Source organism: Peromyscus californicus, unplaced genomic scaffold (genome assembly GCF_007827085.1).
Source record: "Peromyscus californicus insignis strain IS unplaced genomic scaffold, ASM782708v3 Scaffold_2__1_contigs__length_46816999, whole genome shotgun sequence".
Lineage (NCBI taxonomy): Eukaryota > Metazoa > Chordata > Mammalia > Rodentia > Cricetidae > Peromyscus > Peromyscus californicus.
In genome coordinates this window covers 35,932,120-35,944,731 of record NW_026294540.1, presented here as the reverse complement: position 1 = coordinate 35,944,731, position 12,612 = coordinate 35,932,120, and the positions used below count along the sequence as shown (strand labels likewise).

Below are 12,612 nucleotides of genomic sequence, written 5' to 3'. Positions count from 1 at the left end.
ACCTCCCCTTTTCTTTTCTTAAAAAGGAAGGTTTTAACCTTTACACATCTCCAAAGTCAGCTTGGTATATTTGGGAATTTGGGCGTAGCTTCTCTTACTACTTCCTGCTGGAGGGGGGCGCTGTATCTTCTGGGGAAACAAAGAAAATTTTAGGATCATGGAGTAGTCCGTGAGGCTGTATCATCTGAGCCAGTTGCCTTGAAACGGTTCTGGATGTTGGATCATCTGGGCCATGGTGTCATCGGAGACCTTTCAGGTGGTCTTGGCTGGTCAAACCTGATGTGTCTTAATCTGGCACAAATCCATAGCCTCTTGCTTTCTGTGGAAACAAAAGAGACTCTTTTCCAAAGCAACATATCCTTACATCCAAATTTTGAAGTTAAAGTATCTTTAAAATATACATACTGGTTTAACTCAGCTTCCTTTATAATCAAATATCTCTCTGTAGTTAAGAATCCCAAAGACAACACAATCCAGACTCTCTGTGTAATAGTCATCTCTACGTGGCTTATTTTTTATATTAATTTTACTGTCTCTTTAAAGACTTTATTTTTTAAAACCATGTATTTGTTTCTATACTGCATATATCACCTTTTTTTGTCTCTTTCAAGCCTACGTATGTTTTACACACATTTTAAACTATTACATCTGAATCTGTCTTATTATGAATCTGTTGCTTTAAGCTGCAGCAGCTGTGGCTGCTGGCTCCGCCCACCTCAGCTTCCCAACATGGCGGCGGTACTGTAGTTTTCCGCCAGCTCTGGGAGCTATCATGGGTCTATGCTTTTATCCAAGCAGCGTGTAGCCCAGAAACCATTTTTTGTTTTGTACTAGCAAAGGCTAAATTCACCAAGTAGCTTAATGTGCCACTTGCAGAGGCCTCATTCCCGCCATACTGCAGGTCGAGCGCGCACGCCAGCAACCCGCCAGTAGCTCAAACCGGCAGCTGCCGCTCATTTGAGAGAGACAATTAGGAAGCTGTTTTTAGCTCCGTTTTAGAATCTTTTTTTTCAGGTTTTAGGTGGAAACTCTTGCCACCACGTTGGACGCCATTGTCTGTTGCGGGACCCTGGACTGGAGAGGTGGACTGAGCAGAGCTCCAGAGAACACCGCTGGACTGTGATACACCTTCCCCAGACTCCGCGACCTACCTATTCCTTAATTTGTAAGTTACGCCATTAAATAAATCTCCTTTTAACTACGTGGAGTGGCCTTAATAATTTCACCAATAATAACCCATGGTAATAAGTCTGTATTTTATCAGTTTATATCAGGGAACCATTTGACCAGCATTTTCAATCAAATACATTCCAAAGGAACTGCCATATTCTCATTTGGAGTCTTCTATGAGTGCTGTTTTAAAGTGAGGGGAACCTAAATATTTTCACTGTGCACAGCATAAGTGTCCTGCTTAGTGGTATTGGTGGTTTTCCTCTCTTTGCCAATTCCAGGAGCTTTGTCACAAACTGACAACAACTTTAAGTCACTGGGTTTGAACCAAGATTAAGGAATTGGTTATTCCTCTCTATTAGTTCTTTAAGAACTGTGTTCAGTGGGTACTGTAGATTTTCTTCCCCTTCTTCCAGTTATATTAGATCTAACACCTATCTGTAGCCCAAGAACTTTCTGCCATACTTTTCTACCATCAAGGAAAATGAGTCCTATTCTTAAAGTTTTTGGATTGTATTCCACTGGAACATAGTTGACTAACCCAGTGTATAACTCTTGAAAATAATTCTCATTTTTTCTCCCCATGGATGTGTCAAATGCCAGTAATTCCTCAGCTAGTGGCAGGTCGTCATAGCTACCTCCAATCTCAGTTGGGGGATTTGATCCTCTGTGTGCTTGCACTAAGTTTGTGCATGTTGTCACACTTAATGTGAGTTCATATGCTCAACTGACTTGTTGTGGGCTAAGAAATTGTTTCTTATAGTAATCAACCATGATTCTTACTTACAATCTTTCCACTTCTTCATGAGCCTGATGAGGAGGGGATATGATGTTCCAAAGGGCTGAAAATTATCCACTCTTATTTCATGTACCTTGGCCAATTTTTGTCTCTGTGTTAGTCACCATCTGCTCCAAATAGAAACATCTTTTTGTGTTAGTTTACTAGGAGTTCACTCTTTTTACAGTTTTTAATATAAAACCTGTTTCTTTGGAAATTAAATACTTGATTGTGATTTTGATCAAAATATAAAAAGGAATTTGTAGATCAGCAGCCTAAAGACAATGGGTAATAATGTTGGACTCACCTTAGTAGTCTTAAGAAAATGAGAAGAGAGAACAAGAGGTCTCAGGGTGAGGTGGATGTGTAGACAGCATTTCCATGGTACAAGATGAATAGAAAGTGTCAGAGTAACAAAGGAGAGAGTTCATTCCTTGCAGTGCATGAAATGGGAAGTCACTGAAATCCAGAAAGAGGTATCATGACCCACATAATAAACAGGTAAAGAGAGAGGCAATATAGTGAGCTGAAGGAAACTGTCCACACTTCCAACATGGAAACCAGATAATAGCAGAATGATGGACCCATACAGGATAAGGCATCTGGGGAAAGGGCTCTGTTTCTCAAAAACTGGCATTCCTTTTCAAAGGAGAGACATGTGATGCTGGTGTTAACCTAGTGGGATAATTTTCTGTTACAGTATTCCTTTCTTCATGGCACACTAGATCTGTGAACACAGGGACTTCGTTTATTCATGATTCACAGAATAGTATAATCAGGGGACCACTATAACATGATCCTGATCAGTCAAAAACAAAGAAGGCTGGGGGTCCCACTGAGTGAGCCTGTGTATGTTCATGGCCACAATAAGCAGTCATGGACAGTGGCCTATTCAAATGCAGATATTCTGATTAAAGTCAAGGAGAAAGAGGCTGGAGTGGTTATATCTTTATGTCTCTCCCTCTGTGATGAGACGTGAGCCTATTCTTTTTAGCAATTGTGACTGTATAGGTATACTAAGCCCATAGTCAACAATTTTTGTATTATCCATATTTTTTCTTTCTGTACTTGGTCTACTATACCGTGGGACTAAAAATTCTAGGTAACAATCTTCCCCCTACAGATGTGCACACTGCTCAATAGGCTGTGAAAGCAGTGAGGTGCTCATACTGAAGCTAATTTCCCACAGTCCCATGACCCAAAGAGTCCATTTGTCTTAGATTTCTGCCTTCCATTAGTGCAAAAATTTAGTGTGGTTTCTCTAGTGAGTAGTGTGTTGCATAACTCATAAACTACCACCAAACATACCCAGAAACAGCTAGCAGATTCCAGTATTAGTGGTTATTGACAAAAAAAAAAACCCTTCTCCAGCTAATTATTTTCTCTCTTTTTATGCATTGTTAGTTCATTTTAAGTATGTTTTCACCATTTACGCCAGCATGTCTTTGGTCTACAAGTAGAGCAGAAGAATAACTTCTTATGTCAAGGACTTTAAACAAAAAGAATCAATTTATTATACGTACTCCTTATATTTTTAAGTATTTTATAACAGTCTTTCATCCGCAATGTGTATATATATATATGTATGTATATATACTTACATATATATAAATATGATATTACATTTAATTAGTTAATCATGCTTTTCTTTGGATTATGCTTTTATTCTGAATAATACCACATTTTAATGGGCTATATTATTTCATGAATATAATATTGTCCCTAATCATACCACAGTGGGCTACTTTTGCTGTTATTAGGTAGACCAATTTATGTCCTATTTATAAAGAGAATGTCAAGTGATAATCAACCAGATTAAATAGTATATAGGTAAATACAGAAGGCTTTTGTTATTACTGTGAATTTGTATGTTAGCTGTCAAACCAAAATCAGTTTAGAATACTGTTCTCATATCTCTCTTTTCCATATGTACAGTTTTTTATCCACTCACTCCTTTGACTTTCTTCCCTTTTTTTTAAATTGTTCACAGGAAATCATGTTTTGGTAACCCTGCAATTTTATCACTATCTATTTTTTAACCATTTATCACCATTACATAAAAGACATCTATTTTGTTGAGAATGAGAATCTCTTTCTGATTTCTCTTTCTGTTGAATGCTATACCATACAAGTATATAAGTGTGAGAGAACTTTACAGTGTGGGTATTTACTCGAGTAACCTTTCTTTCATCATAATTATTTTTGATAGTTGAGGAACCATAAACATTCAAGAACAGCAGGACAGAAAATATTGTATTAAATTTTACAATGAAAATGTAAACAATTCAAATGAATTCGGACTTTGAGATTTGCCTTAGACAGTCACAATTTTTGTTGGTGTTAAATTGTGAAGCAATTTATGTGATTGAGATTTACCACAGAAGTTCCTATCAATATCCTCTTAATAATAGTTTGCACATGCAAGGAAATCAAGCCTCTTTCTGTGGAGAACTGTAACAGACAGAAGACAGATTTGAAATAACTTATTAAACAACAGAGACCAACAAACAATGTGAATGCCAGGTCCAGAGGTAGAAATGCTAATGTTACAACACAGTATATTTGAAGCAGAGCCATGGAGGTTAAGCTGAGTTAAGAAAACCCACTAGGGAAGATAGTTTGTAAAACCTGCAGAAGAGACTAGTATAGAAAAATCTAAGTAGATCTGAGCTCTGCAGTGATTCACTATAGAATTTTAATTAGTGGTCAAAAAACAGTCCAAGTTGTGCATAATGGAAAACAAAAGAAATGAAAATTCTTTGAAAGAAGCATATATTCTTTGTTAACATGTAATAAAAACCCATCATAGAAATCATGTCTCATGGGGCTGGAGAGATGGCCTAGTGGTTAAGAGCACTGACTGCTCTTCCAGAGGACCTGGGTTCAATTCCCAGCACCCTCATGGCAGCTCACAACTGTCTGTAACTCCAGTTCCAGGGAACCGACACCCTCACACAGGCAAAACACCAATGCACATTAAAAAAGTTAATTAATTAAAAAATGCTTTCTTAAAGAAATCATGTCTAAATACAAAATCTCCTTGGAAGGAAATTCTAGGCTACACAAACTTTTTCACACAAAAAAAAATGTTAAAATTTGATTTTTAATAAAAATAATGGATACTTTTTCTGAGAAACTTTTCCATACATTTTTTCTTCTTTTTATTATTGAGAAATTCTCTATTCATTTTACAAACCAACTACAGATCCTCTTCTCCTCCCTCATCCTTCCTCCCACCCACAGAGCTTCCCCGCTCAACACAGCCCCTGTTCCCATCTTCTCCAAGGCAAGGCCTCCAATGGGAGGTCAGCAGACCCTGGTACATTCAGTTGATGAAGGTCTAAATGCCTCCCCCTGCACCTAGACTGTGTAAGGTGTCCCACCATAGGCACTGGGCTCCAAAAAAGCCTGCTCATGCACCAGTAACAGATCCTGAACCAAGCCAGTGTACCCTTAAGCAGGTCAAGCTAAACAACTGTCATGCCTATGTTGAGGGCCTAGTCCAGTTCCATGGAGGCTCCAGAGCTGTTGGCCCACAGTTTATGAGTTCCCACTAGTTTGGTGAGTTGTCTCTGTAGGTTTCCCCATCTTGATTCTGATGCTCCTTGCTCAGAGAATCCTTCTTCTCTCTTACCCATGGGCTCCCAGAGCCTAGCCTGGTGCTTGGGTGTAGATCTCTGCATCTGCTTCCATTAGTTACTGGATGAGGGCTCTATGATGACAGTTAGGGTATTCACCAATTTGATTACTGGAGTAGGCCAGTTCAGGCACCCTCTCCACTATTACTAGTAGTCAAAGGTGGGGTCAACGTTGTGGATTCCTGGGAACTTCCCTAGTAACCTTTTGCTCCTTATTCCCATGATGTCTCCCTCTATTAAATTATCTCTTTCCTTGCTCTCCCACTCTGTCCCTGTTCCAGCTTGTCCATCCTGTTCCCTTATGTTCCTATCCTCCATTCCCTACCCTCCATTGTCCCCCTCACTCCAAGTGTGGTTATGGAAATCTCATCTATTTTCCCCTCCCAAGTCATCCTTCTTAGGGTTCTCCTTGTTAGCTAGCTTCTCTGGAGCTGTGGGTTTTAGTCTGGTTATCCTTTGATTTACATCTAGTATCGATTTATGAGTGAGTACATACCATATTTGTCCTTCTGAGTCTGAGTTAGCCCACTCAGAAGGATATTTTGCAGTTCCATTCATTTGCCTGCAAACCTCATGATGTCATTTTTTTTTTACTGCTGAGTAGTACTCCATGGTATATATGTGCCACATTTTCTTTATTCATTTATTCTTTGGTTGAGGGACATCTATGTTGTTTCTAGTTTCTGGTTATTACAATAATGTTGTTATGAACATAGTTGAGCAAGCATCTTCGGGGAATGATTGAGCATTCCTTTGTTATATGGGACTTGAGGTAGATTGATTCCCAATTTTCTGAGAAACTGCCATACTGATCTCCAAAGTAGCTGTATAAGTTTGCACTCCCACCAACAATGGAGGAGTGTTCCCCTTGCTCCACATCCTCTCCAACATAAGCTGTCATCAGTGTTTTTGATCATAGCCATTCTGACAGTTATAATATGGTATCTCAGAGACATTTTGATTTGCATTTCCCAGATGACTAAGAATGTTGAGCAATGCCTGAAATATCTTTCAGCCATTTGAGATTCTTCTGTTAAGAAATCTCTGTTCAGCTCTGTAGACCATTTTTTAAATTAGGTTGTTCGGTATTGTATTTTCATATCTAGTTTCTTGAATTCTTTGTATATTTTGGAGATCAGCCCTCTGTCTGATGTGGGGTTGGTAAAGATTTTTTCCCATTATTTAAGCTATCATTTTGCCTTATTGACTGTGTCCTTTGCACTACAAAATCTTCTCAGTTTCAGGAGGTCCTATTTATTAATTGTTGCTTTCAGTGTCTATGCTACCAGTGTTATATTTAAGAAGTGGTCTCCTGTGCCAGTGAGTTCAAGACTGCTTCCTATTTTCTCTTCCATCAAGTTCAGTGTAACTGGATTTACACTGAGGTCTTTGATCCACTTGGACTTGAGTTTTGTGCATGGCAATAGATATGGATATATTTGCAGTCTTCTACATGTTGACATCCAGTTATTGCAGCACCATTTGTTGAAGATGCATTCTTTTTTCCATTGTACAGTTTTGGCTTATTTGTCAAAAAACAGGTGTGCAGATTAATGTCAGGGTCTTCAATTCGATTCCATTGGTCCACATGTTGATTTTTATGCCAATATCAAGCTCTTTTTATTACTATATCTCTATAGTAGAGCTTGAAGTCAGGGATCATGATGCCTCCAGAGGTTGCTTTATTATACAGGATTCTTTTAGCTATCCTAGGTTTTTTGTTTTTCTATATAAAGTTAAGTATTGTTCTTTCCAAGTCTGTGAAGCATTGTGTTGGGATTTTGATGGGGATTGCATTGAATCTGTAGACTGCTTTTGGTAAGATTGTCATTTTTACTATGTTAATTCTACCTATCCATGAGCATGGGAGATCTTTCCATTTTCTGATATCTTCCTTAATTTCTCTCTTCAGAGACTTAAAGTTCTCATCATATAGGTCTTTCACTTGTTAAGTTAGTGTTACCCCAAGGTATTTTACATTATTTGTGGGTATTTTAAATGGTGATGTTTCTCTGATTTCTTTCTTAGCCCATTTATCATTTGTATATAGGAGGGCTACTGTTATTTTGAGTTAATCTTGTATCCTGCCACCTTACTGAAGGAGTTTATCAGCTGTAGGAGTTCAGGGAATGAATTTTATGGAAATGAATTCTAGAGAAATATGAAAATGACATTAGAAATTGGGGGCTTAAAGATGGATTTTATCAACACATGAAACCACTAAATATAAAATCCTAAATTCCAACATTATTTCTGAGTGTTGGAATGGTACTAAACTCCCATAAATACCTCATTGTACTTAAGAAACATATGAACTATGATTTAAAATGGACATTTATTACGGAATGTGCTTCATCCCTGATTTAAAAAAGTAAGTAACTATGTGTTCTTAATAAAATAATGTAGCATTTTGTGACAAAAATGCAATCTACAAGCCCAACACTGGGGGGGGGGGGAGGAAAAGATCTCTGTTTCCATCATAACTTTTCCCTTTGTGCTATGTTAGACAGGGAGGGAGGTGACCCAAAATAAAGGAATGAAAGGAAGCTGGATGACATAAACTAGGCTTCACTAAATGTGTCAGATAAAATCCTACACAAAAAAGCTAGAGAGTAATTTTTAATTGCCGAAAGCAGAGGTATCCCAGGACACAGTGGAAGAAAACAACTGTGCCCATGTTGTACACAATGGTGATGTGCCCACAGTCAAATTGAGCATCTGAATCAATAAAGGGAGAAGATGTGGTCAGCCAAATTTCACAGAACACTTGTTTGATATGTGTGAAGATGGGAATGACTATGTTATGGGCCCTTGATATCACTAAAAACCTCTCCATTCACCCTAGAGCAGTGACTTGAAGAACTAGAGTAAGCCTTTTGGCCAAGAAAGTGGAATGAGCCACGTTGAACATAGCTCCAAATGTGCTTTGCTTTAGGATGAAGATGGCTGTGTTGGGATGACAAATGAAGAGCAAGGGACAGAGAAAACAGAAGACCAGAATGATGAGCAGGATGTAAATAAAAGCCTGATTACTAGCCTTGGCATTGGGAGCTGTGTGGTGCTTTCTAAAAACACCAAGAACACAAACAGTAGAGTCCAAGAAGACCAGAGCCACACATATGAGTACCAGCCCATAATGGATCTTCACAGGATAGAAAGGTCAGAGCTTTTTGGAGGCAGTGGTTTTGCTGTGTGCCTGAACACTGATTTTCTGAACACTTCACACACTGCCCCATATCTGAATAAAAGTGAGTTGTCACAAGTCAATGCTAAGGTTTATCTTTTATCCCAAGCCACCTCCAAGCTTTTTAGAGATTAACCTTACAAGTTCCTTTCTTGTTTAGATGCTAATAAGACAACCTTCCACAGCTAACAATTCCAAATGTTCTGTCATTAATTATTGCTTATGAATATAGGCCATCTATATTGGGACGTAAATTAACAAGTTGTTTCTTTTCCTGTCTTTATCTTTATCTTTATTATTTAGCCATAAATATATAAATTACTCTGAACATACCTAAATTGCCCAGAACATCACCACCTTCTAAAACAGTTCAATTTTTATACAACTGTGAACTCAGCACTAAAATGAAATTTGCAAATGTTTCTTCCTAACGTGCCTTCATAGTGTCCCCTCACTGAACTGAATGCCCATTGTAAACATATTCATCTGCAAATCATTAAAATCATAATATGCATAGGATACAATAAATATTATATATAGAATTAAGTATTTATGTTTAAAGATTGGTATAGTACATTCTGCATGGATTTATGTGTAATATTTCAGTTTGATCCATGTGTAGTTTAGTCTCTTGTTTTTACCATACTGCTGTTGTATAGTAGTCTTCTTAAATTAGAATCTTGCATGGTTTGATTCATAAATTCCATATCAGTGCTTAGTGTCAATGCTGAGATTAGGTTTCCTATGAACAGTCTGAACTTTGACCATCTGTGCAATTTTGTCATCTTTCCTCAGTGAGTCCTTCATTCATACAGATTCCTGATTTCTCCCCAGCCAGCGTGCAGGCTCCATTACTTTTTAGGTTTTTCCTTGAATATGTAGTATTGTGAGAAACCTCTCACATGCCTCTATAAAACATGATAGCTGAGAATCATCTCCACTTATTATGTTATAGAAAACACTCAACAAATGTATCCTGAATTTTCTATAACAAGATTGCTGTGGATATTGCTCTGTATAAATAAACACTGAGTGGCCAGTAGCCAGGCAGGAAGTATAGGCAGAACTAATAGAGAGGAGAATTGAGAGAACAGGAAGGGAGAGGGGGAGACTGCCTGGAGTCACCGCCAGGACAAGAAAAATGTAAGGTACCAGAGGGCCACGAGCCACCTGGGAAAATATAGATTAATAGAAATGGGCTAAATATAGGAGTAAGAGCTAGACAATGATAGGCCTGAGCTAATGGCCAAGCAGTTTAAATAATGTAAGAGTCTGTGTGTTTATTTTATAAGTGGGCTCTGAGACTGGTGGGACTTGGCGGCAGCTGGAGAGAAATTCTCCAGCTACACAAGATGAATTTAAAGCATGGAACATGGTGTGTGCTATCCTGCAGCAATAAACTTAAATTTAGTGTAATTTTATTCACAATAATTTAAATGTAAAATAGTCATGTCAAACAAAAAGTGTCAGTCATTATATAAATGAGGACCTTGCCTTAAATTGCTGCATCAAGATTTCTCAATCAGTTGTGCCATATTCCCTGATAATGCAGGAGAAAATACAGATGTTATAAATGGTATTTTAACTAGAATTTTCTCTCCAAATTTTTTTTTTTACTTTGATACTGCTCTTAAAAACACAACATCTTTATTTCAAATAACCAAAATAACTAAGTTTTCCAGCAGTCAGAAGTTAATTCTGGATATTTGAAATAAAGTTTATCTGAACAGAAACTTATGGAGTTAATTATCCAGAGTTTCAAGGATTTCACCCTGAGAATAGAACAAACAAATTCTCCCTGTGGCCAGACCCTTGAGAATCTGACCCATTTTGGCAAAGCCAATGGATAGTTCACTGCATAATTCTGGGCGTGATGCCAGCATCATATGTGCTAAATGCTCTCCTTGCTTTCTTTATAGAAACCAAATTACTCGATGCCTCTAGCTTCACTTTCTCAGAGCAATGGATAAAATATCTTTTACAAGAGAAAACACCCCCTGATGACTCTCTTCTGGTGAGCTGGAGGGGATTTTGCTAAAAACATACAGTGTACCTGATTCAGCCCCTGAAGCCTTTGATGTTTCAGGTGTGACCATTAATTTGGGATTATCAGGAATAGGTTGTTGCCTTTCCAACAAGCCTTGTGACTAACCTGACAGAGTGACAGTAGTTTGTGACATTAAAATTTTCATACCTGTTTTTGAGAGAATGATTATAACCATAAGAATCTAGGAAGAATGCTAAGGAATATATGATATCAACAGTTATGGAAACAGTCTAGGAACAGGACATAAAGCAGAATTATAGAAATCCCCAATGCCCACATTTCTAATAGCTTTACCAATAATGTAGGAAGGCGACATGATAAACAGGGATAATCAGTGCCAAGTATTAAGTGTAAGCTTTTAAGTAATGTAGTTTACAGAATGATAAGAAAAAATCTGGTATATTCCCCCATAGGAGATAGAGTAGTACAGAATGAAGAATAAATTGATTCAGCCTTGAATGATGTGTTCCTTCTGAGAAATTTGATTTGACTAGAGGTAAACATGTCTTTCCCTTTGCACAACACTTCAATGCATATGCTGCCAATGAGGGCACACTGTTTTACTGATAGATGTGCCTAGTTAGAAAACACCCCTCGTTGCTTTCAATACTGCTAATGTTTCTAACATTAGAGCTATGAATCTAGTAGGTAATTGTTACCAGTGGGAAATTTGGGGGACTGAAGGGGAGTGAGGTAAAAGAACAAACTAGTAATAATTGTAACCATTATTAGAAACATAAGAAAATAAAATTTGATTGTAAAACTGTTCATGCAAACTATTGAATCTGTATAAATAATAACAGCCCAGGCTATCCAGGGCCACTTGCATGAATCCTAAATGGTCTTAATAAAAACTCACAGCCAGATCCAGGGTGAAAGCTGAAAGATCAGAGAAGCAGAGCAAGCCACAACCACCACCTCTTACCTTACCAACTCCTCAGTCTAAGAGTGTGAGTCCCTCTCTCCTCCCACCTTATATTCCTCTCTCTGCCCAGCCATATCACTTCCTGTCTCAACCTTCCTAGTGCTGGTATTAAAGGTGAGTGACTCTCAAGTGCTGGAATTAAAAGTGTATGCCACCACTGCTTGCCTCTGTTTCTCTTTTAGACTGGATTAATGTTATGAACCCAGTGTGGCCTTGAACTCACAGAAATACAGATGGATCTCTACCTCTGCCTCCTGAGTGATAGGATTAAAGGTGTATGCCACTACTGCCAGGCCTCTATGTTTAATCTAGAAGCTTGTTCTCCTCTGATCTTCAGGCAAATTTTATTTGTTCAAAGTATCACCAGAGGTGACAATGTTAGGGTGTGGTGCAGAACAAATGCCTTGAATTAGTCTTTCACTCAACATTACTTTTAAAAATTAGCTCAAAAAGTAATGGGTTGGGTTACAGCATTGTCCTGTAAGCTTATGTTTGATTCTCTTCCTGCTCCTGCCCCACTACACACCCTCACAGGACCCTCTGCCCCCGCTACTCCTCCCACTCTCATATTTCAGGTGTTCTATTACTATCTTCTCTTCATGAATGACTCATTTCCACCTTTTGACCTTTTCCCCACTTCTACCAGCATATACATGTAAATATAAGTAAATATAATACAAAGATGTGATTATAAGAAAAGCACATGGTAATTGTCCTTTGGAGCCTGGGTTACTGCAATTAGTATTTTTTCCAGTTCCATCATATCATACCATTTTCTTATACAGAACAATTCCAAAGCATATGAGGAAAATATTCCCATTCTCCTTTTAGTAGTTGATGAACATTTTGAGTCATGAATTTGCTTGCTGT

The 12,612-nt window shown here is 38.0% G+C and overlaps 1 long non-coding RNA gene across 1 annotated transcript; it reads left to right on the top strand.

Annotated features, from left to right (window-relative positions):
* Positions 1-707: 707 nt before the first annotated feature.
* Positions 708-8,627, top strand: LOC128120398 (uncharacterized). The gene is made up of 2 exons (XR_008221859.1): positions 708-1,165; positions 8,522-8,627. It is a non-coding gene; the product is annotated as an uncharacterized LOC128120398 (long non-coding RNA).
* Positions 8,628-12,612: the final 3,985 nt, after the last annotated feature.